We start from the raw sequence: 25,641 nt of genomic DNA on the forward strand, positions 1-25,641 counted from the left end.
GGCGGGACCCCGGTGGGCAGAGCCCAGCCCCGCCGGGCCGGGCCGTGCTGAACCGAGCCGAGCCGAGGCGGGCCGGACCCGCGGCGGGCGATCGCGCTCAGACACACGTAGGCTGCCAGGCGGCGGGGCCGCGCCAGAGTTATGCCGTGGGGCAGCGCCAAAGTATGCAAAGGAAAAATGCTATTAGCTCATCAGCGCTGGAGAGACTCGAAACGGGGTGGCGGCGAGGGGGAAGGGGCCGCTAGCGAGAGGTGAAACACGGTTCTGGAAAATGCGCTGGGCGGCCGGCACATCGCCCCGGCCGGGCAGTGGCTGGGGAGGGGGGGGGGGAGACCTCCGTGTCAGGGCCGGGTAGCGGAGTCCCTTAACGAGCTGTTAATTAGGAGAAAACCTTCATCAAACGAGCAGCCCCTTGAGGATCGAGCGCTGCCTAAGTGTGAGTCACACGAAGAGCGCGCTGGCGGCTGCTCGCCGAGAGCCGAAACCCGCACGGCCGGGACCGGCACCGGGACCCCTGCGGCCAGACCCGGGGCGGCAGCGGGGCCTCGGCTCGGGGCATCGGGCCCGGATCCCGCGCTGCCTTTGCCGAGGGCTGCCGGCTGAGAGTCAGACAGAGCGGCGGAGGGGTGGCGGCCACATTCACCATCACCGCCATTACCGCCATCACCACCGCCACGAGTCAGTCCCACACCGACATCTCGGTGCTGCCATGTGTCCCCCACCACTACCACCACCACTACCACCACCATCAGCACCACCACTGGTCCCGCACTGGCAGCTCGGTGCTTTGGACATGTCCTCCGCCACCACCACCACACACAGTGATCCCCCAGCCTGGGCTGGGTGTGCTCCTCATGGCCGCTGCGCTGAGGTGACCTCCAGGCCCTCCTCTTGTGCTATGGACCATGGTGGTTTGTTTGAGTGTTGCCTCCAGTGGTTTGCAGGCCGTGCTCAAAGTCCTGCAAAATAGGGCACTGTGCTGTGGCTGTGAGGGCCTGCGATGGTGAAGCACCCAACACTGATACCACTGGGGCCTGACCTGGCAGCTCTCCATGGCCCCTGATGAGCCCGGTGCCTGCCCAGGTGTTGTGGTCACCCCAGTGTCACCCCAGTCACCCCAGTGTCCCTTCAGGCCCACCACTGTGGCTGATCTCAGGGCCTTGTGCTGCAGGAGAGTGTGAGGCCCTAGGCACTGACACGCCACATCCACCCGCATCACCTCAAGGGCCAAAATCCCTGGGAATCAGTGGTCAAGTGTAAAAACTCCCCGTCTGGAGGACACCGGGGAGCACTGGGTGGTTTTCATCACGGAGAGCAAAGTCTTCTTGCCTGGAGCACCCCAGCAGCCAATGTGGGTGCTGATTGTCCCTGCCAGCCAGCAGCAGGCTGGTGGGGAGCACCCACCAGACCAGGGCCCCTGACAGATCCTGTCCCTGGCAGCCCGCTGTGGGGTTGGGTCTCCTTACTCATCACGTTTGTGGACCATTTGTCCCCTCAGATCATTCCCATCGTGGCTTTGAAAATATTCTTCTCCATTTAAAGTTTTGCCGGGAACAATCAGTGACTAAGACTGAGTAAAACGGAAAGGCTGAAGACAGGGAAAATACAACGCTGAAGAAATGAGGTTTCTGTCTTTCTAATCTTCCTCTAAATCTTACTAGTGTTACAAGCAGCAGGTTGTCTCCCAATGTGTGACGTTAGAAAATCTTTCCATACAGTGGGATTCTAGCCATATGTTTTTTGGTTTGTTTTTGGTCTTCAGTTTTTGGTTTTTGCTTTGCCTCATTAAGTAACTATTATTTTTTGAAGCTGGAGAAAGCGTAGTTGAGCCTGCCCTGCCTATTTATCACCTATTCACATTGTTTGCCATTTTTTCCACAGAACAACCTTTATTTGTTCATGAATTTAGGTTTCATAAATCACAAAAAGCACTAGCAGCATCCCTAGAGCATCACAACCTTCATTTGTTAGATGCTTATACCCTGTTCAGCAACTGTCTTCTCCTCACAGGTTGCCTAAATATACCTTGGTCTGTGGAGGCCATCAAAAAGCCCACCAGCTACTGTGAGCAGAAAGACATACGGTGGTGAAAATCTCTTGAAAGTCTCATAAGCAAGCCAGGTAATGTGATTGCTTTAAAGGTGCCCTAAAAATCAGTGAGTACTCTGTTATCAAGCTTCCTCGTGAGTTTAACACAGCTTCTTTGTAAAGATCAATTTTGACACTGGTTTGCAGTTCTCTTAGAGATCTGAGTATTCGTCTACCTCTTTCTTTTTTGGCTAGAAGGACTGAGCTGCCTGTGTGTGTGTCGCACTCAGAACTTTGATTTCTGCCACACGCAGAAATACATAGTCTTTATCAATTTAGATATTGAATTTTCCCTCCCCAGAAAATTACAGTAATTGAAGCTGGTATTACTGTGTAATCCCAGTAATTTCTCAGAACCTGAGATTGGGAGGTATTTTATAGTTAAAATTATTTGGCAAATTGTTGCACTGAAGGGTTAGAAATGGAAAAATATTTTTAATGGCCTATGTAACATTTGGAGCTCCCCTTATATGTCCAACACTACTGAACAGCAGTGGTAAATCTCAAAAAGAGTAAAAACTAACCTGTATTTTAAAAAAAATCAACAAAATAATAATAATAATAATAATTAAAAAAACTGTTTGAATTTGTCATGTCCTAGTACGTGTTCCAAGAAAGACATTTTAAGGTTCTTTAAGCTAGTCTTTACTCTTGTTTAATGTGTTGATGAAAGCACTCTGATACTGTAGAAGACGAGAAGTTATTTTGCATGTATAGCCCGTTTACAACAATCCCATTATTTGTTAGCTTTAATATTTCTAAGAACATTATCAACTCTATTGTTATGGGATGGCTAATTTGTGGCCTGGTTTAGTGTTAATTTGGGATCTTACCTAGAGGCATATACATGAAAAAAGAAATATAAACAATTTTATAAAATCTTAACAAAAGACTGTAATATGTGTTAACTATGTGTTATTATGTGTTTTTATATGTTAACATTATATGTTAACACTTAATATGTGTTAACTCTATTTCTTTGAAGCTGGTATTTATTTGTTTGAGATTGAAGGGTTGGTTGCTGAGGAGTCACTATGACAAAAAGCTTGATGAGTCGTGGCTGGTTTCAGCTTTCTGTGTTTGAGAAAAAAATTGGTTTACTCATCTGTGAGTTATGCATGAGTAGGCAAAGTACTTTCTGTGATTTTTCTGCGTGCATAAACAATGCATTGCAAATAGATTCTTAATGCTTTTGCTTTACAGATCTTACTGATTGTATTTTTCATAACTGACTGTTTTTACATTCAAATATTCAAATTTGGGTGATTTTGTTGCACAGCAGAACACTGTATGTAGATTTTTCTGAAGCCCAGTCTACAGCAGGTTGACATATGTTTATTTAGAAACTCATTGTCAGTACAATGGATGAAAAGGTTCCTAGTTGTAATGAATTATCCTTAATAGCTTGAATTAATATGTTAAGATATTCTTTACAGTACATTAACTTCACTAGAAGGTAAGGACACTAAGTATTTGTTGTCTGTAATGAGTTTTTGTTTTTTTTTTAACAAACCAACTTAATTAGAGACCAAGATCATAGGCTTTTTCTGACATGAGTAGGTTTTGGACAAGACTCTATAAAAATTTGTTTTTACAAAAGTTAATTTTCTAGTTAAATTTAGCTACTGTTTGTAGGTCTGATTTTGAAGTCTCTCATCAAGCAGCTTCCTATCAACACATGTAAAATGCAAAAGTAAACTTTCAGATTTTTTTCTGCTCTGAATTTATAAGGGAATGCATAGATTTTTCTTATGTTATTGAACCTATCGATTTGCTGAACAAAGAAATAGTTTAAAATTTAATTAGTAGATGATCTCTTGAATTCAAAATTAGCAGTCAGAACATCACCTGGCCACTATCTAATAGTTTATTTTACAAATCTAGTTTAGAGTTACTTGGTTTTACGCACTGTGGGTAGACCTGCTGAATTGCACATACCTATCTCTGGTGAATAAAATTAAACACACTTGTAAATTTCTGCAGGATCAGACAGCACTGATAAGAAAAGCAATTACCAGAGATGAGGCAAGTGTTGGTTTATTCTGGTGTGGGAGCTTGAAGACAAAAGCCTTTTAAGCCTTTTGACATCAGTGGACTTCTTGTCTAATTAGGGATTTGCAGTGAAGTTTTAATAGAAGTATTTTTAAAGTTTAGACTGTCGACGTGTCGGTAGAGCTGAATATGAATGGTTTCACAACATCTAGTTACATGGCTTCTTACCTGAACCTGAATACAAAAAGAGCATGGTGAAAATTAAACAAATTTAAAAGCTTTCTGCTCTGAATCTGTAGTATATTTCATCTCTGATTATTGTTTTCTATCTGCAAACTAAGGAGTCTCACAAAGATTTTAATAAGAAGTGAGATTTCTAAAAAAGTGAACTAAATAAATGACAGCTACTGCAAATTCAGACAAAGAATTGAAAATTCACTGAAGTTATTCCCTTTCATACATGTCAGCATCTGTGATGAAAGTTTCACTAACTATTGTCTTTGAAGTATTCATTGCAGTAGTAGGCAAAATTTACCATCGAAAGATATAACTGGGTATGTTCATTTCAATTTCAGTAAATTATCTGATGGCACGCAGAAAGGAATAGTAATCCAAGACGTTCAGACCAAAGAGCCCATTACCTGTCTATTAAAGCATGTAATAGGTACAAGTTAGTTTCATTCATCAAGGTTAATTAAAGTAGATTTGAACAGTGCATGTGTAAACAGTATTTTTTCTTTTTGTTGTGAGGAAATTCAGTCCTGGATTGTCTTCACAAGCAGAGCATGTCCTCAACAACTGCCGAATTTTATTGAAGCTTTTCAATCCTCAAAAGAGGACATCATGACAAACCTTAAAAGCTTAAGTAAATTCAGAAAAAGCAAATGTCTGGCTAAACACATCACACATCATTCTATACACATCATGTCTGCTTTGTGGCCCAGCTCCAGAATGAGTCTTGCCTTTTGCACGTGGACATTTTGCACAAAGGCAATTAAAAACAAAACAAAACAAAAAGCTAGTAAATCCAAGCTAAGGGAGAGTTGAGAAAACAATTAGTTCACATTAATGCATTCACCAGACTGTTCTGAGATTAAGAACACTTTGTATGAAGGCAGAGGAATGGATGACATCTCAAATCAGACATTTTTCTTTCCTCTTCAGTGGGGCAAAGTCCTTGTGAAATCCAACATCATGTGAAAGCAGAACATGCCTGCAGAAATTTTGGAACATTATATTACTGTTCATCTCATCAAAAATATTTAGACAGTGTGGCAGTGATATGTCTAAAACAAATCTAACTTTGTAAAAATAGCACAGAGGAGTTCCAGATTTGTTGTATCTAATTCATTATAACAACTAACTTGCTTGGTCTGCAAGTAGAAATAATTCCTAACTGTCCTATATACCAGGATCTGATGGCTCTTTTCTGCCTAGTATATAGCACCTTTGTCTTCCTAATCACCCCTGAATTAGCGTGGTTGTCGAAGAGACAGGTAGTTTTCTCTGTAGGACTTCAGTATCTGCTCAAAAAAGATAAGAGAAGAGCCCACCTTCAACTGTCAAGGTGGATTTTCATAACTGGTGTAAGAAAACCATCTCTTACACCAAGAAGGTGCATACAGAGGCTCAATCAAAATAGCAATCTATAATGGCATTCATAATGCAAACAAGAATGCCATTAGAGGTGGTACAACAAAGCCAGTAGTGAAGAATTGGCGCAGGAACTCCAGAAGCCCTGCAACTAAGGTGTGAATTGTCTGATACCTTGTTTTCACTGAGGAATTTGTATCCAATACACAACTAAAATATACCATTAAGGCATCAAAGAGAATGTTACCTTTACATTAGATATAAGGGTCCTAGATGTATCAAGGATACTAGAAAAAACAGTTTGCAGTTTGTATTCAAATAGAAATGAGGGGGGAATAGAAATAATTGGTATGGAACATGGAGACCTACTCCAAGTAGGCCTCAGAGACTTACCCAACAAGGGGTCTTCTTCTGATAGAGATACAGGTTCAGGCTTCTGAGTTACATTACAGTAGCCAAGTTCACATAAAATAACAGTGTAGTTCAGTCATCTGTCAGCAATTAATCTCTACTGGCTGCCTCCAGCAGCCTTTTGTTGTATCTGATGTTATTGTCAAAATGTAAATGTGTCTTATGGGGGGCAAGATGCATCTAAAATAATGTCACATTTTCAACTCAGTCTTGGCTCCTAGCTTGGTATTTATTGGCAAGCAAATGTTTGATGTTATCAGACATATTATTTTTATTTTGAATGTAAGACAGTTATGTGTAGGATGGTTTATCTGTATGTCTTCATAAAAGAAGTTTCTGTGTGGATTAAGTAAACAGATGTGTTGCAAAGTGTGTGGATATCCACTCCTGGAAAAAGGCAGCCTACAAACAACAGAAGAAATGTCCCAGTTTGCCTAAACTGATGGTCTGGACTGGCCAGCATTTCTTGGTTGCTGAGCATTTCATAACTAGCTATAACTATTCTAGGAAGATTGAAACAAACAATGTCTAACTGAATGAGTCTTGTGAAGAGCTGACTATTTATTTACTTTCCTCGTAAGATGAAGAGAACACTAGACCTATTGAGAAGTTATTTGTTGCTCATACTCTTGTCCTACCCACGTGCATGATTGTGGTCTCATTAGCTTTCCTCCTTACTACTCTCTTGTTTTTTCCAATTGTTGTATCCTTTCTCTAGGCAGATTGCAAGCTGTCCAGGGCAGGGACTACAGCATCCTATGTGTAGGCTCAGTGATACTCACAGTAGGGCACTGAGTCTGACTGTTACTTTTGGCCACTGCTGCAATATGAGTAGCAGCACTGAATACAGAATACTGCATTGAACAGATGCGACATTTAGAACATGTGAAAGCCCTCACGCAGCTGTGTGTATTATTGAGCAAAGTTGACACTCAGCAATTCTGACTCAAATAAAACACCCATGGTGGTTTTCCATTTGGTCTAATTTTCATCATAATATTTTGTCTTACATACCAATATTATGAACTCTTTTACTATTCTGCTCTGTAGCAGTATAGTGGATTCCTTTGGAAACACATTCCTGATCTAAATCCTATTTTCATCCACAGGTAATTATCACATTTTACCTGAGGTCTTTTCATTGCTTAGATGATTGAAGAAATTATTTGAAATAAAACATTAAGTCATGCAGTCAGATTGAAAGGAATGTTTGTAAAAAGATGTAGAAGCTATATAAGAGCAATGACTGTGATATTTACTTTACCAATTAATAGTAGTTAAAAAGAGATATACTTAATGTAGTGCTTGTTCAGCTTTAATGAGTTGATGCAAAAGTTGGTGGTAAATGCTGTTTTCTCTTCAAAGCGAACAGACTCAAGCAGGTACTAATTAAAGATCAGCACAGAAATTGTCATGGTGGTATGCCAGGTTGGTTTTGTTGGGTTTATTTATCTGATTTGAAGCCTAACACAGTAATTGGTTGAAACTGCACTGCGTGTATGTCAATTAGAAATATTCAAAATTATCCCAGCGTGTGATGTCATATAACCAAACAGAAATGTCCATGGAAGTAGATACATTTTTGGAAATTTATACACTTTTTAGTGCTAATTTCAGTTGAATACTGTAGTGGCAAAGGTGGCTGCTACTTTTATTTGTGTGAGTGGAGCCTTTTCCACAACTCTCCAGCTGATGTGTGTTGTCCCCTGTGACACATGCCCGGGCTGTGTCTACATCAGGTCGGGGAATGAGGTGATGCTGCCATGAGGGTCTACAAGGGGATAGGAGATGGGACGGGGGAGAGGCCACGACAAACAGTCTTGACTCCTGTGCAGCACTGACTTTTCCTTACCTTCAGAGGCACTAGGGAAAAGCTGTGGTTTCACAGAGTGACTGGGTTTGTATGAGTTGTCTGGTGGCATGGGAGCAGGATGAGGACATGAGATGGGGTCGAATGGGATTTAACCCCTTAACTTGTCTTCCCTGGTAAATCTGCAGGTGAACCCACAGCAGGCTTTCTTTTAGTCTAGTTTCACTGTGCTATTTACATTCTTAACCTGTTCTTGTTTAATAAAATTTCCCATATGTATCTATCTACATATTATATTATATCTAAATACAAGTAACATGTCCCTGCATAGCTTGAGCAAAGCCAAACTCTTTGATCTATACACACCACAAACAAATACATACACTCCTCAGCTTTAGGACATTTTATATTTCTGTCATCATCCATGCTTTTTTGTGGGGATCTCAACAGGGGTAGCTGTTCTGCAGAATGGGGTGTCTCACCAACCCAAGTACACCAGATTACACCTTCTGGTGCTGTGATCAGATAGGACTGTAGTGAGGCATGACAGCCCCTAGATGTTCTGCTTTTCCTCGTGGAAGGTCATTGTGACTGCTCCACTGGAACCAAGCTTCATGGAGGAGGCTAGAAAATCAATAAGGAATAAGAAGGTCTTGATGTGGTGGCATTACCTTACTGTCTTGGTCCTAATGAGGAATAAAGAGCAGAGCCTATTAGGAACTCCCGCGGGGCTTCCTGAGGAATCATATCAACAGAAATGACCCTTTAAGAAAAGAGAGCCTGAATTTTGGCAAGTGTAAGGAGGAAGGATGCTGCTGAGGATGATGAAACTTACCGAATGTCTGGTTCCAGAAGCAGGTGTTTCCCCTACAGGCATGCAAGGAATCCAGTGTGTCTGGATTCCTCTTTAAAGTTTTATGGACAGCACTCATTTGTAGTGGATGACTGTCATGGACATTAGCTGAGTTATACTAAGGTTGGACTTTGCACTTGACAGTAAAGCATTTAACATCTGTATATGTCCTGTGATGTGTTTTTTAAAGAATATAACTTCATCTAGATACTATATTTGCTACATTTTTAATTGTAGCTCTGGCTTTGCATTTTAATTTGCATTAAAATTATAATGATTTTCAACACCACTCTACTGTTGTAAAACTTTAGGTTATTAAATTTTAAATAGTAACATGCTGGCAAGCAGGAGCAGAGCATAATATAAATTGTCTGAGCTAATTAACAACGGAAAGGTACTGTCGTAAGCTACCACGCACCTTTACATCTTCACTGTACTGTCCTAACAGGTTACTATTTCCCAAAGAGTAAGATTTAACAAGTAGTATGCATTACATCATGGAAGATTCAAAAGCACATTACAGTAAACTCTTCTATCACTGTTCTTAGCACACCAGCAAGGAAGAGCATGTCAACTCTGCTGAAGCAGTGTTACTGAGCAGTGCTGGACAGGCAGTAAATGGAATATTCTTTTATAGAAACCTCTGGGGAAAGCTATAGGGAAGATTACATGTGTTAGAATTTGGACTGGAATTTGGATTTGCAAAATTTTAAAGCCAAAAAGGACCTATGTAGTCTAGTCTTCCGTATAACACAGGCCATAGAATTTTACCCAGTAATTTCTGCATAAAGATCATAATTAGTAGCTGAGCTAAGGTATCTTTTTTAGAAAGACAGTTTTGGATTAAAGATTTCAAATGATAGAGAGCACACCACATCCCAAAGTCAGCTGATGCAATAGTTTTTTTCCCTTCACTTCAAAACAAAACAAAGCTGTGCCTTATTTATAATCTAAATTGAACACCTCTACTGAGGTAGTCGTCTTCAAGACAGCATCCACAGCAAGAAAGCACCTGCTAACGCAAGTGTGAACATGTGTTCAGTATGTTGCTGTAAAGGAGCAGTGTTGGATGTGGCATGTGGTGTGCAGGAAATGTATTTCTCTAACTCTGCATTCCTCATTCCAACCACTGGAGTGTTGCAGGGCTGTGAAAGCCACTGGTGGGGGTGAGCAGAGAGCCACTTACCCCCCAGAATCGTTTCCTAGACCAGCAAGTGCTGATACCCAAGCACCTGAGGAGAGCCTCACCCCACATCTGCTCATGAGGCCATCCAACAAGTTGGTCAGTTAGGACAAATTGCAAAGTCTTCTCTTACATTAACTGTTTTTGATTTCTAAATCCTACAATCAGAAAGAATATTACACAGCTTGAAAAAAAAAACAGTTTTCTTAACCAGTCAAAATGTATGTTCTCAGATTGAATTATATCAGTGGAGTTGCACTTTCTAAAAAATTTGTGCTGTTTTCCTGATCTAAGGTCTACATTCTGGTGAGAGGGCACGCCGGGTAGAAGGACTGCTCAGAAAAAAGCCTGGTACGGAGGAACACAGAGCTCTACGTACGCAGTCCTACATCACAATTTACAATTTCTGCCCAAGCTTAAAATACCTCAGGGAAACCATATCCTGTATCTGAAGAAACAGACCAGATTACTTTCTTAGGGGTTAAAAGATATCAAACTGAGGCCAGAAACAAAGGACAAATTTCCATTACAGAAATTTCCATTCCAGCCAGTCCTGCCTCAGTCTGTCTCACCACACTCAGCAAGTCCCATGCACTCCAGACTTGCCGGTGCACCTCCATGTGATCAAATCTTTCCTTAGGCTTGTTTCTTCTGAGAAGGCTGCAAAGAAAACAATCCTGCTGAAACACTCATTCCTGATCTTGTGAATCATTGGTGGATATATAGTGTCTGGAGAGCGTCTTTTCTCCCTTTAGGTTTTAAAATGCAATTACAATTAATTTGCCTTTACCTGTACCCTCCTCCCTGTGGCAGCACCCTTATTACAGCAATAATATATTTATAAACAAAAAAGGTTGTTTTGTTTAAGAACATAAGACAGTTCAGTATTTTTCTGTGACAGAAAATGGATGTGTTGTTATTCATACCACATGAAATCATGTTTTCATAACTATACAGCTCTTTAAAATACATTATTTGGGAAATATGGTCCATGCAGGGAAAAGAGTGCATATGTCAAGTGTGAGATAGTGATATCCTTGAGAAAAACAAACTCAACTCATTTGAACCCATAAAAAACTAAGCACTGAGGTTAAACCATAAAATGTGGTGGGCAGTTTCTCACTATGGTAAACCACTAGACTATTAGGTATGCAGGCAATATGTGTTTGTTTGCTCCCGTGGATACTGAAAGTATTCTGAATTCCTTGGGACTTTAAATATTATGCTATAAAATGTTAAACCAATACCTTTAGGTCAAAACCAGAGTCCAACACATGCCACCTAGACTATTAAAGTTGAAAAATAGAAAAAAAATCAGGACTCAAGCTTCTGAAGAATTTTTTGATGGAATGTATTTCCAGTTCAGCTATAAAAAGCTCCAGTCTAAACCTCTGCACTTGTTTACACCTGTGAATAATGATGTACCTTATTCATTTGCTTTTGGAAAAGGTTATTTTTATTTCAGCCAAAGCAACTTTTTTTTTTTTTTTTTTTTTTTTACTACAGTATCTTTGAAGTTACCCTGTCTTTTTAAAGGGAGTTTCCTGCTAAAAGAAAAAAAATAAAAAAGCTAAGAAAATTATATGCTTCAATCCAGTAGGACAATTTATTGTTGTTTATGTCTGCACTGGACCTAACAGCAACCCATATAACAGTGAGCTTTCTTTCTGGGAAAGCCTAACAAAAGCTGTCCTCGTTTTGTTAATGAGCAGAGTGATTTTTTCCCAGAGTTCAACAAAAGTTAAACATTCTGAAAGAGACCAAAATGCACTAAATAAACCTCTTAAAAATAATATGCTTCAGGAAAGAAGCAACTCAGAGTGCGTTCATAGCACGACTGTTGTGAAAGCAATTTCTTAGAACAGATCTTTGCAATGGTTTTTCCACTTCTAAATGCTGATTGTTGTTGTGCTTTTGTTGTTGTTTGGTTTTTTAATGCAAATTTCTGTGGCATTAATTCTGGGAATTTGTCCAGTTAAACACATTCTTCCATTTAGCCCAAGAGGAAACTCTCGGCAGCAGTTCTGAATTGTTTTTTTATTTTAGCAGGATTGGTGTGGAAACCTTTGCTTTGCTTTTAGAGACCCTTAGACCTATTGTGTGCGATGTAATAATACTTAACCTCAGAAATGCAGCTTTTTCAGAGCTGTTGATGGAGCACATAACTCCTTCATTAAAAGACCCCTTCATTAAAAAGAGGAAAATATGATACCATTCAGGAACTCGGGCCTTTCTAGCTACCAACAATATTCTGTGTGCTCATTGCCCTCTCCTGGCTTTGTCTGGTAATTTTGGGGGTTTAAAATACCAGAAGCAGGTCTCCTAAGAACGTTACGCATTCCCCCGACAGATTTTTTTTTCCAGTCCAATGTGTTGGTTATGAACACGTTTTTTTCAGGTGGTACAAACCACCTCTCTCATCAGTGTACTGGAAACGAGCTACAAAGCAGCACTCAAGTCAGAGCTGGTGAGCTCTGTTTGCTCCCAGTGCTGCTGCACTGTTTGTCTGCCACTCAGAGCAATCCAGGCATTTACCCATTGAAATTTTAAAAAAGAGTTTTGATAAGATCCTGCATTAAATACTTACAAGAAAAGGAAGCCATTGTCAGATAATTGATTGTTACAGGTAGGGATATCCGAGGGCAGAAGTATGTTTCTTCATGAAACGTATGAGGCAGTTATCCCGTAAAAGGGAAGGAGGTGTTTATTGTTCCTCCACTGAACAGCTCTGTACTGAGACTTGTTCTGTTTAAATTAAATAAAGCAGGATTTAGGTGCAAATGATGAGGTATCAAAGCTTAGTACTGATACACCATTGTTTAGGTCAGGCTAAAATGGAAATTAACACTGATAGGCATTAGAGACTGGAGAAGAATAAACCCAGGTCAACATCTGCTCTGATGGGATCCAAGCTAACTGTAATGTGTAAGAAAAGACAACTCATATGTGAATGTGGGAATGTATTTCCAAGATAGATCACCCTCAACACAGCCTGTTTGTATGTGCCTCTCAAGCTGTCCCTAGCCAGGGCTGGATGCTGTCAGAGGCAGCATACATTGTGCAGGTGGCATATGTGGGAAAGGGTTTTGAATTAGGAACCCCAGGACCTGTGTTTGTTTTCCAAAAGAATGAGAAAATTTAAGCCTCAGCTTTAATGGCACAGGATGGAAAATACACTGATAAAAGAAGTACCAACAAGTCCGACACCATGTAAATGGTCTTGTGTGGGAGCATGGTATCTATGCTTGTATCCTGTGCTTGTAAATTTGAAGGAAAACAGGTTGGAACCCTGAAGACTCTTATTGGTAAGTCTATGTTGGACATATCAGGTGTTTGTTTACATCTGTACTGTGAACAGATACTGTAATCTGGATATTTTACACATATATGTATTTTGTATATATTCACGCATACACGTATGTATATGTATGTAGAAAATATAAGAATTATTTTTAATAATAGTACTTAATTATATTCTCTGACCTACTCTCCTGTGTTTCTGTGAGATGAGAATGCTGGAGCAGTAAAAGAGTCTCTGAAGACTGACACCAAGGGAAAGATACTGCCAGCCAAGGAAGCGTGAGGGCCAGCCATCCAGCCAGGATCTTGCAAGGACACCTTCGCAGGACCACATCAGCAGTAGGCCTGGAGGTGCAACTCACAGGCAGCATCATGACACAGAGTGCTGTAAAGACTTCAGGTTGTGCTGCAATTAAGTTTTCAGGACAGTCCAAGTCATGCAGAAGTCAACAAAGATCAGAATCAGCAAAGGCAATCTGAGGCATAGTACAGAATCACCCCAGATTTTCCTGCTTGTAGTGCAAGTCTTTGTGTTTTCTAATGCAAAATCTGATTCCATGTGTCACTTTTTTCTTTTTCCTTTTTACCACATCACCAGTTAATCCATCTGTACAAGTACATGAAGGTCTACAAGTATTTAAGCATGGTTTTGGACCTCAAAAGTCCTTAGACTCTTGCAATCATGCCAGACACAGTGTTGTCCTGAAAAGCAGTATATTGGGACATTCTTGAAACTCTACTTATCCGTTAGCTATGTTATTTATTAGTCTTCTCCATTTGAAGATAATTCCATTCAGATCCCAAATTGTCCAGGAGGAATGTTGGTGGTTCAGGGACCTCCCAGGCATAAGAGAAGTCTTTAACTTGTGATGGGATGAGACTTAAACTGAATGTTTAGACTAAAGAATTTGTCTAAAATAACTTCCTTCAACTTCATAGCACTCTCAAAATAATCTGTCTGCCAGATTTAGCAGGCATTCTGGTAGGTCTTAGTGGAAATGTCCACATCCTGGAATCTGGCTTTTATGTAACATAGTAGCACTAAAAGGAGGTAGGGCTTCTGGTTGTCCTTATGGCTAGAGGAATAAATTTATTGTTAATATACTAAGTAACATACACCTAGTTGCTAGGCTTCATATGCTATGCTAGGCAGATCTTCAACCAGATTATAAAAGAGGTTAGACCATGTGTCAGGTAGTGAGTATATAAGGCATGTAAATATTTAAGTTCAAGGTGAGAGATTCTTGAGGCTTCAACTGAAAATAAGGAGATGTTCCAGAAATAGATACAGTTAGATTATTCTTTATCTATTTGTACACACTATTCAGAACAGGCCAAGTATTCCAAAATCCATGAAAAACGTCATGGTTTTTAAGAAGAGATGATGGTTTATGGTCAACTGTTAGAAAGGTAAGCATCATTTCTTCTTTCCTTTAGAAAATCTCCATGTTCGCGTGGTAGTCTTGCTACTGAGGGCCACTGTGTATTTTTAATTTGTATCAAGATGATAATATTCCTCAGTGAAACCAGCTTGAATTCACCTCCCAATTAATTTGTGTGGTTTCACATCTATTTCTCATTTTGCTTCTACTGTGTATGAAGTTTATAAGCTAAACTGTCTTTTATCATTGTCATTTTTCCATTTATTCTTTGATAAGGTAGTCACCTGCCCTTTCTCCTTTTAGCCCTGGGAAAGGACGGTGAGGTATGGGGAAGACCAGCTTGGAGAAAATAAATGAGTTAATAGGTGAAAAGCAACATCTTGAATGTAATCCAGAAGTTAGATCATATATAGTCAGATCATGTGGCTCTCTGACTCTGAAAGTAGTGCTATAAAGTACTGAACTATATGGTGATAATAACTCACTGGGTGACAGCTTTATTTTGAGTCCCTGCTAGCTAACCTGGTCATCCAGCACAAAGGTAGTAATTGCATGTGTTGCTCAAGGTACAGAATGTTACACGAACATACTATACTTAGAATTAATCATTAAAGAAATGATGCTAGCCTTGGCAAAAAAGCCAAGTTATAATATGGATGGGTAACAACTACGGTCATGTAAATTCCCCTTTATATTTGCATCATATTGACAGGTGCAAGAACTACTTAGAACTTATTTTCCTTAGAACTTAGTTACTTAGAATATTTCCTTATTTTCCTTATTTTTTACTTATTCTATTCAAGTTAATAACTTAGCAGAAGAGTATTTTCAATCGTCAACAAATTTCATCCTGAAATGTCTCTGGCCCCAAAATAAAGTTTTTAAATAGTCAAAACCAGACACAACTCTCTATAATGCTGTAATTATACCTGTTAATGATACTTAAGTTTTTTTTTTGTAGCTCCTGGCAACCTGATGCTCTGTGATTTCTCAGAATGATTCTATGTTCCTGGCTCAACTGTAGTTATGACAAACAAAAGTTTTCCCTGAACTGTTCATCACTTTTAGTTCATAATGTGTTGCATACTCTATTTCATTTCTTCAGTTCTCTTTCTTCTGGCTCCTCTTCTGAATATCTCACTCTGATCTTGAATAACTCATTCCAAATGTTCATTGCTGTTAAGTCATCCTATCAAATACACTTTGTCCCAACTAAATGGACATGATTATTAAATTGCTTTATACTACCCTGCAGATACTCCCCACAGTTTGACAATGAAAGGTGTTGCAGCTGATTACCCTCCCATTCTAGATATTTAACCAGTATGGGCCACTTCCAGCATACTAAGTAAAGCACTAACTCTGATGATTGCCCAGTTTTATAGGGGAAGAACATTATTTCCAAGTACTGAATATATTTTAATCAGTTTATACTTGAAGCAAAATTGAGATATTATTTGCAATGCAAAACAGACTTATTTTAGCTAGATCCACAAGGGTGAAACTTCAAAGGGGAAACTCCAATAAGCCACATGAAACAAGAAATGCTGGACTATGTGGTCTTGTACTAGCATAACTGTTGTGGTTCAGTCTCATCCAGTCTCATTCAGTCTCATTACAGGGAGTAATGCCATATATCTATGGCGAAGTTTCACTTATTTTCTTGAATACTGGGACAACAAATACAGAGACAAGAAAACTGGAACAGCTGAAGTGATTAGCTTTCATTAAAAGTAGATGATAAGTGCTAGCATAGGTGCTATGACAATATGCATTATGCCTAAGGCAAGTGAATAAATTGTTCAATGCAATAGACAGTAATTAAGTTGCTGGGTGTGCTGGGTTGGCCTTGGCTGGCTTCTGGGTGCCCACCACACTGCTCTCTCACTACCCCTCCTCAACAGCAGCGGAAGAAAATATGATGGAAAAAAAAAATCTCATGGGTTGAATTAAGGACAGGGATATCACTCACGAATTTCCATCATGGGCAAGGCAGACTCAGCATGGGAAAGATTAAATTAATTTGTTGGCAACTGATGACAATGTAGGGCAGTGAGAACTAGAAAAAAAATGGAAACACCTTCCCCTCTTATTCACCTCCTTGCACCTCCTCACCTCAATGGTGCAGGAGAACAGGGAATGGGAGCTGCAGTCAGTCCCTGATGCTTTGTCTCCGCCACTCCTCAAGGTCACTCCCTGCCCCTGCTCCACATGGGGTCCCTCCCACGGGATGCCGTCCTTCCCGAACTGAGCCTGCGGGGGCTGCCCACAGGCAGCAGCTCTTCAAGAACAGCTCCCACATGGCTCCGTACCACGGGGTCCATCCATCCCCCAGGAGCAAACTGCTCCAGCACGGGTCCCCCACGGGTGGGCGGCAGCTCCCCCCAGACCCCCTGCTCCTGCGTGGGCTCCTCTCCATGGGCTGCAGCACCTGGTGGCCAAGAAGGCCAAAGGGATCCTGGCGTGCATTAAAAGAAGCGTGGCTAGCAGGTCAAGGGAGGTGATCTTCCCCCTCTACTCTGCCCTGGTCAGGCCTCACCTGGAGTACTGTGTCCAGTTCCGGGATCTCCAGTACAAAAAAGACAGGGATCTCCTGGAGAGAGTCCAGCGTAGGGACAAAAAGATCATACGGGGCCTGGAACATCTGCCCTGTGAGAAAAGGCTGAGAGACCTGGGCCTGTTCAGCCTTGAGAAAAGAAGACTGAGGGGGGATCTTATCAATGTTTATAAATACACGAAGTGTGGGAGACAACGGGATATGGCCAACCTCTTTTCAGCGTTTTGTGGGGACAGGACAAGGGGCAATGGCCACAAAATGGAGCCCAGGAAGATCCGCACCAACATGCGAAAGAACTTCTTGACGGTGAGGGTGACGGAGCACTGGAACAGGCTGCCCAGGGAGGTTGTGGAGTCTCCTTCTCTGGAGATATTCAAGGCCCGTCTGGATGCCTACCTGGGCAGACTGCGCTAGGGAACGTGCTTTGGCAGGGGGGTTGGACCCGATGACCTCTTGACGTCCCTTCCAACCCCTACAGTTCTGTGATTCTGTGAAACCAACATGGGTACGGACAGCAGCAATGTCTGCACGTCAATAATACAGAGACTCTTTCAGTAACATCTTTTTATTTTCAGATGTGATGCTGCCAGCCGAGGGGTGCCCGCCTAGCGCCGCCGTCGGGGCGGCCTCTTGCGGGGCTGGGGAGAGTCCTGGAGGCTGCTGCTGGCCCTCCTCTTCGGGGCGCGCCGGCGCACCCCAGGCAAGCAGTCCCTGCCCTGGGCAGAGGGACCTGCTGCCGCCTGCCCTGGCTCCTCAGGTGCCTCCTCCTCTTCTGTGGTGGCAGGGGCACGAGTCCCCCCTGGAGAGGTGGCATGGCTGTGGGCGGCCGCGGGGCTGTCCTCCTGGCTCCCTGCAGCGTGGGCGTCCTGGCGGTCACGCTGCCGGCGGATCTCTGTGCTGCACAGCTCCACAACGGCAGTGATGAGCCGCACCACGAAAGGCAGGGTCTGGTTTTTCAGGCAAGGCTGCAGCGCCCGCACCAAGCCCTCCTCGTCGAGCCCGTAGACGCACAGGTAGCCGATCACCGTGCTCAGGCCCGCAGCCACCTCCCACCACTCGGAGCCGGAGATCGTCTCCAGCTCCTGCTGCAGCCACGCAAGCAGGGGCTCGACGTTTTCCGGGTGCTCCCGGAAGAAGGCTGCCCAGACCTCAGGTGGGAAGCCGAGGTCAGGAGCCCTGGGCACCAGCTCCACAGCCTCCTGCTCATCCTGCTCATCCTCAGCCAAGTGCTCTGCAGGCTCTGGGACAGCACACTCCAAGAAATCGTCGGCCGACCTCACTGAGTATTTGATGGTTTTGATTGCCTCCCTGCAGAAGGGGCACCTTGAATTCTTCTTTGCCCACCGCAGGGCACAGCCATAGCAGAGCTGGTGCAGACAGGGGGTCACGCAGGCGACATCGTCCCGACCTTCCCCACAGGCTGGGCAGGTCCAGTCCGATGGCACATCCATCACGACCGGGATCTACAGTGGGCTGGGGAGAGCTGAGGTGAAGACGCTGCTCCCCTACCCTGGCGCTGCAGCTGCCAAAGGATGTCTGAATCTGCACAAGGGAGAGAGGCCAAGGTCACTCACTGTGCCACGGCGAGCAGAGGCAATGCCCCCCTGGCACCTCAGCAGGACCCCCCAGCCCCACGGCTGGGCCGTCCCGTGCCCCCTGTGGGCTGCCCCAGGGCACGTGTCCCCACACAGCTCACCTGTGCTGCTGCGAGCGCGTCCCGCGGGGCCCCGGCTGCCTGAGACAGGCAGGGCCGGGGAAACACAGGCAATGACTGTGGGGACGGGCACTGAGAACAGCTGCCGGCGGCCCCACAGCACGGCTCTACCAAATCCTCGCTCGGTGCTCCAAGCCTCGCACAAGCGCTCAGCAGGAGTCAAGCCACGAGCTAGGCTGACGTGGCCTCTGCTGGCGCCCCAAGATAAGCAGCGAGGGCTGCGAGGTCACAGCCCATCGCTCAGTGATGTCACCATGGGCCATCTGCCCCAACAGGGCCTGTAGCACTTTGCCCCAGATGCCACAAAGACTGTTGGGTTGGGTTGGTGTTTTGATGTGTCTTTTTTATTTTTTTTTGCCTTGATTTACCATTAAGTGGGTTGCAAATTGGTTGAACAAGCATGCTAGGAGAGTGGGGATCAGACACAGGACACCTCTTTGTAAGCCAGTAACTAGTAGTGACATAGAAATGAAAGGAATGGATGATACTCCAGAAGGCTGTCTTGTCATCTCTCTGCCCCTGCTCCCCGTGGGGTCCCTCCCACGGGATGCCGTCCTTCCCGAACTGAGCCTGCGGGGGCTGCCCACAGGCAGCAGCTCTTCAAGAACTGCTCCCACATGGCTCCGTACCACGGGGTCCATCCATCCCCCAGGAGCAAACTGCTCCAGCACGGGTCCCCCACGGGTGGGCGGCAGCTCCCCCCAGACCCCCTGCTCCTGCGTGGGCTCCTCTCCACGGGCTGCAGCTCCGGCCCGGGGCCTGCTCCTGCGGGGGCTCTCCATGGGCCGCAGCCTCCTCCAGGCCACATCCACCTGCTCCACCGGGGGCTCCTCCACGGGCTGCAGCGTGGAGATCTGCTCCGTGTGGGACCCATGGGCTGCAGGGGGACAGCCTGCTCCACCAGGGGCCTCTCCACAGGCCGCAGGGGAACTGCTGCTGCGTGCCTGGAGCACCTCCTGCCCTCCTGCTGCACTGACCTTGGGGGCTGCAGGGCTGGCTCTCACCCCTCTCTCCCAGCTGCTGTAGCCCAGCACTTCTTTCCCTTCCTTAACTCTGCTCTCCCAGAGACCTGCCCTTTGTCACTCATGGCTCAGCTCTGGCCAGCGGCTGGTCCCTCTTGGAGCAGCTGGGGCTGTCTCTTAGAGGCCACCTCTGCAGCCCCCCTTGCTACCAAAACCTTGCCAGATAAACCCACCACACTGAGTAAAATTAGTTCTTAACTGTTCTATTACTTGTATTCATTTATATATCCTTTCTGTTTGGTTTCAGAGAGCTGAAGGCACAAAAATCCCTGATCTAAAGAATTGTCACTGTATTTTAATAATTGTTATCATTATAAATTTTCTCACAAAACAAAAAAACTGTAACTAAACTGCTATGAAAGGTGAAAGGATGATAGCCATATAAACTGTCTTTTCCTCTAGCTGAAGAATTCATAGACCCTGTGCAACGCAGGTATCCTCTCATTGCTTAGCTAATTTGCGCTTGTCCTGACCTGCAGCCAGTCTCTAAAAATGAATGAACATAGTTTGTAATGAACATCGTTTGTACTTGATCTACTGCCTCTCTTTTTGTGTGCCAATAAGTACTAAAAACAGGAGAGGTTTCATTTCATATATATATTGAGTGACCCAGTATAAACCATGGGTCAGGATGAAACTATCAGACAAGTTTCTCCTTCAGTGCAGCACCACTCTTGAAACTATTGGCTAAAAATATTCTCTTTTCCTCTTTCAAAAATATTTTTTTTCTAACTTCCTCCTATCGGTAATTTTAACTCTAGTCCTGTTTTGAGAAATAACCAAGTTCTGAAGAGGCAAGAAAAAAGGAGGCTAGGAAAAATAAATACCTCCTATAATCAAATAGATGAGGACAGGAAACCTCTTCTTGTGAAAACATTAATGTGCTTCGAAAAAGCAATTATATGTGAAAACATTTCTCTGTTTATTTCACCATAACTCAGGGTTCATTGCAGCCACGATGGTATCACACATATAGTTTTCAACTTCCACAAGTTTCCCAACAGCAGAATTTTGTGTTTCCTTGCCCATGTGATACTCTGCATTTTATTGCTCATATTTTGTGCAAAGCCCTGGCCGTGAAGCCTTAAGGGGCTACTGCAGGAAGGATTACTAGTCCCAGAAGTTCAGAACTTCTTTTAAAGTCCATAGTTTCCATAGCTGCCTTCAGAATTCTTCTCTTTAAAACGCTCGTTATAGGTGTAATCTCAAACAGATGCTGATTTTTCTGTGATGCGTTATAACACAGATTGAATCAAATAGCTTTAACTATCAGTGTCCACAACCAACTGCTTTCTTCAGCCAAGACCCAGTACCATAAATTAATCGCCTTCCACACCTGAAATGCAGTACAACTCTCTTCATCCTTTTAATTTTACCTCTGCATTTCTTCCAGATTTGTCACCTCAGCAGAGAGATGGAGGGACCTTCTTCGTACAGAGTGACGGGCTAATGGCAGGAAGCTGAACACCGCGCCAGCCTCGCTGACCCCTCACTAATGCGTACAGTATCTTCTGCCATAAATAAGAATCACATCTGAGGCTGGTTGTACTGCTTTGCATCATCAAGAGTCTGCGAGTCCCCAGGCTACCCTTGCTCCTTCTCCTCACGCTCCCACCGTCTAAGCACACTAGTGCACACGAGCGTATGTGCACACATCTAGTTGCAGCCTCATTTGTTTAGATGATTAAACTGCTGTAAATGCAGTATTTGTTTTCTTTCCATTTCCTTTCTGCTTAATCCTCACACCTGGTTCAGTCCATGAGTTTGCATAATGTTTTCTGGAAGGTGAGAGAGGGAATTTTGAGCAGGGTGAGCAAAGAATTTTGCTATGCTGAGGGCACCTTGCAGAAAATGTGTTTAAGAAAGGGCAAGAAAAGACAGAGAGAGAGAAGGAGGGAACAAAAGGAGGGATAAACATCAGAGGAGACACCAAGGTCAGAGGAAGAGGGGGAGTTGCTCCATGGTAGAGCAGATACTCCCTGTAACCAGTGGAGGATCCACACTGGAGCATGGGCAGAGAGCTAGGAGAAGGAGCGGCAGAGAGAAACCCCCAAGCACTGGCTGTTAAACCCCAGCCTCCATCCCTCTGTGCTCACGGTTGGATGGAGGATTCAGGAGCAGGCCTGAGAAAGCAGGTAGGAAAGGTAGATTTAATGATTGTCTTTGCTTCTCACCATTTGAATCTATTTTAATTGGCAATAAAATACACTTTCTCCAAGTGAAGCCTGTTTTGCCAATGGCAGCAACTGGTAAGCAATCTCCCTGTCTTAATCTCAACCCATGACCTTTCTCAACCTCTTTCCTTTCCCAGTCCCACAGAGGAGGGTGAGGGAGCAGCTGGGTGGGAGTTTGGCTGTTAGCCAAGGCTAACCCACCACAACATTACAACATTTTACTGTGTTATGGTGACATGCAGAGGCCTCAGTTGTCATTAGAAGAGGAACGGCCCTTGCCTGTAAAGATCACACAGTGAGACCATACAGGGACAAGACCAAGAACTCCCATGCCATATGCTTGTGGATCAGCTGCAGAGTCTCCAGTCTTTCTGAAAGTTTAACATATGTCATGGGGAAAAAGTGAAACCTTGACATAAGGAAAGACATAAGCTTAATTAATACCTTATGTAATGAATAACTACTGCAGCTTGCAACAACTGCACTCCGTAGAGTTTCTGTGGTGAGACACTGCAGTCAGGATAACTCTGGCAGCAGCGAGCACATGGTCACAGAAGGGCTGAGGCTGGCAGGGACCACTGGAGGCACCAGGTCCTGCTCCTGCTCCAGCAGGGCCACCCAAAGCAGGGTGCCCAGGACCACATCCAGGTGGCTTTTGGAGATTTCTGAGGACACTGCCCACTGAGACTCCAGAGCCTCAATGGGCAGCCTGTGCCAGTGCACCAGCACCTGCACAGCAAAGAAGTGCTTCCTGATGTTCAGAGGCAACCTCTGGTGTTCCAGTTTGTGCCCACTGCCTCTTGTCCTGGCACTGGGCACTACTGACAAGAGCCTGGCTCTATCATCTTTGCACCCTCCCTTTAGGTGTGCATTCAGTAAGATCCCCCTGTGCCTGCACTTCTCCAGGCTGAACAGCCCCTGCTCTCAGCCTTTCCTCACAGAAGAGATGCTCCAGTCCCTTCAATGTATTCATGGCCCTTCTCCTGGACTCTCCCCAGGATGTCCATGTCTCTCTTGTACTGGGGCAGGGGTCAGAATTGGACACAGTACTTCAGGTGTGGCCTCACCAGTGCTGCATAGAGAAAGATCACCTGCAGCCCACCTTTGATACTTTGCTTAATGCAGCCTAGACTACCATTACCTTTGTTTGTGGCAACTCACAAGGGCACATTGCTGGCTCATGTTCAACCTTGACTGTCCCATGGGGTTTGCCACTAGTTACTAGCTCAATCTAGATTTTCCACCACTGAACACCACCTTCTGGGCTCATCCACTCAGTCATTAACTCACCTCACTGTCTGCCCATGCAGCCCGTAAATCAACAGCTTGTCTATGAAGATCATGGGGGACAGTGTCAAAGATACTTACTGAAGATCAGGTTGGTAATATCCACTGTTCTTCCCTATCCATTAGCTTGGTCATTTCATCACAGAAGCTCAAGAAGTTGATTGAGCATGACTTCCCTACTGACTACTCCTGGTGATTTTCTTGCCCTTCGTGTGCCTGGAAATGGTTTCCAGGATCAGCTGCTCCATCACCTTCCCAAAGATCACAGCAAGGCTGACTGGCCTATAATTCTGTCCTTCTTGCCTTTCCTGAAGATAGCACTGACATTTGTTTTGCTCCAGTCTTCAGGTCCTGTTCCCAGTTACCATGATTGATCAAGTATTATCAACAGGTTATGCAGCGACATCCACCAGCTCCCTCAGCACTCATGCATGCATTCCAGTAAGATCCATGGACATATATATGTCCAGTCTGCTTAAGCATTCCCTGACCTGATCCTCTTCTACTAAAGGTGTATCATCCTTCCTCCAGCCTTTCCCTCTGGTCTCTGGGGCCTGGGATTCCTGAAGCTCAGCTTTTCTGCCAAAGACTGAAGCAAGGAAGGCATTCAGTATCTCATCCTTTTCCCTTTGTAATCAGGTCTCCCATTTCATTCAGCAGTGGACTCACATTTTCCCTAATTTTCCTTTTTTCACCTATGTGCTTACAGAAGACCTTCTTGTGCTTCGGATCAGATTCAATTCCATTTGGTCGTTTAGCTTTCCTAATTTCATTGCTGGATGCTTGGACAATGTCTCTGTTTTCTTTCCAGGTCATGCATCCTTGCTTCCACCCTCTGTATGCTCCACTTTTGTGTTTAAGTTTGGCTAGGAGCTCCTGACATTTTTGCCTGATTTCCTACTGATTGGAATGTACCTCTCTTGAGTTTGGAGGAGATGATCCTTGAATACCTATCCCTTGTCAGTGCCTTTAAAAATCAGTTCAGGAAGGTTTCCATTCTTGTCAATTTTCCCTAGTGAATACCAGAACATTGCAAGAAAATTTGACTCCGCTGAGATCAGAATAATATAAGTGAAAACTGGATTTGGTTTGATGAGGATTTCAGGTCTATGTAACAATTCAAATGAGGCCTTTCCTCTGTTTTGTCAACTTATCTGTCTTTATGTCTGCTAAAAAAAAAAAAAGATAAGGAGCTTGAACAGTTGAGAGTAATCCATAAACAAAGGCACTCTTCCCATGCCCACCCTGCCACTTCAGTCCCATCTCCTCAGGAGCAGGGTTACAATTCCTCAACTGCTAAATGAAGTCAGTCAAAATCCAGTGTAGCTTTAAACAAAATCTACTTAAAGCACCAAAGAAAAAGCAGCAGTTCATATTGGATTTGATATGTAGGATTTTATGTTTTTAATTAAAAAAAAAAAGTCACAGAGTCTATGTTTAAAGCTTTATTCTTTGTGTACACAAAGTTCATACCCTCAACTGCTGGTTATGAAAATAATTTTCTCTTAGGAGGCACTAGGCTGGCTGGCTGTGTTGCTACGTGTTTGGGAATAGTTGTTCACTGAGTTAATCAAATCTGTTAATCAACTTTGGTAAAGATCTGAGTTCAATCTGTTGAAAAATTGAGCAAGATAAGATATATTACACCTCTCGTCTTTCTCACTGTGACAGGTGTATCAGCATGAACAGTTTATCTTTCTGTCCTATCAGTATTTAACATTTCAGAGTTACGTTGCCTTAGGGCTCCTGTACAAGTTAATTAAATGATGTTGCATACTAATGCCCTGTCTTCATGTGAGGTTGCAAATTCATTATGCTGGGATGTTTTTCTTTATTTCTGCCGTGATAGACATTCTGCACCTAGATGTCAGTTTAAAAATGTAAATAATTTTTCATCTGAGTACTCATGGTTTTTGGCAAGAAGTGTTGCCTTAATCTCTCACCAAATAAATAAATGCTCAATGAAATATATGTAAAATCTTTTTGTTTACCCAGCTGGACAAGGCCATTTTTAGAAATTGTTTGAAGTGGATGGATACTGATGTAATTTTGGAAAATGCTCTAAACAGGGAAAAATGTTTTCCTTTTATTATAAGTCAATACCAGGAGGGGAAGAAATACAGTAAAACTTGCAGTAAGCGGTTTCTGAGGGGAACAGCAAAAATTGACCGCTATTGGACATGATCCCCTAATAAATCTGGAGAAGACTTTATTGAATGTTTTCAGAGATATTCAGTTTGTCTACAGAGCTGTCTGATCAAGTTTGTATTTTGTG

At 43.4% G+C, this 25,641-nt stretch overlaps 1 long non-coding RNA gene across 1 annotated transcript; it reads left to right on the plus strand.

The window, feature by feature from the left end:
* Window positions 1–90: 90 nt before the first annotated feature.
* LOC310890117 lies at window positions 91–24,152 on the plus strand. Its single transcript, XR_014577037.1, has 3 exons — window positions 91–1,624; window positions 2,011–2,121; window positions 21,299–24,152. It is a non-coding gene; the product is annotated as an uncharacterized lncRNA (long non-coding RNA).
* Window positions 24,153–25,641: the final 1,489 nt, after the last annotated feature.

Source organism: Anser anser (assembly GCF_964211835.1).
Source record: "Anser anser genome assembly, chromosome: Z".
Taxonomy (NCBI): domain Eukaryota; kingdom Metazoa; phylum Chordata; class Aves; order Anseriformes; family Anatidae; genus Anser; species Anser anser.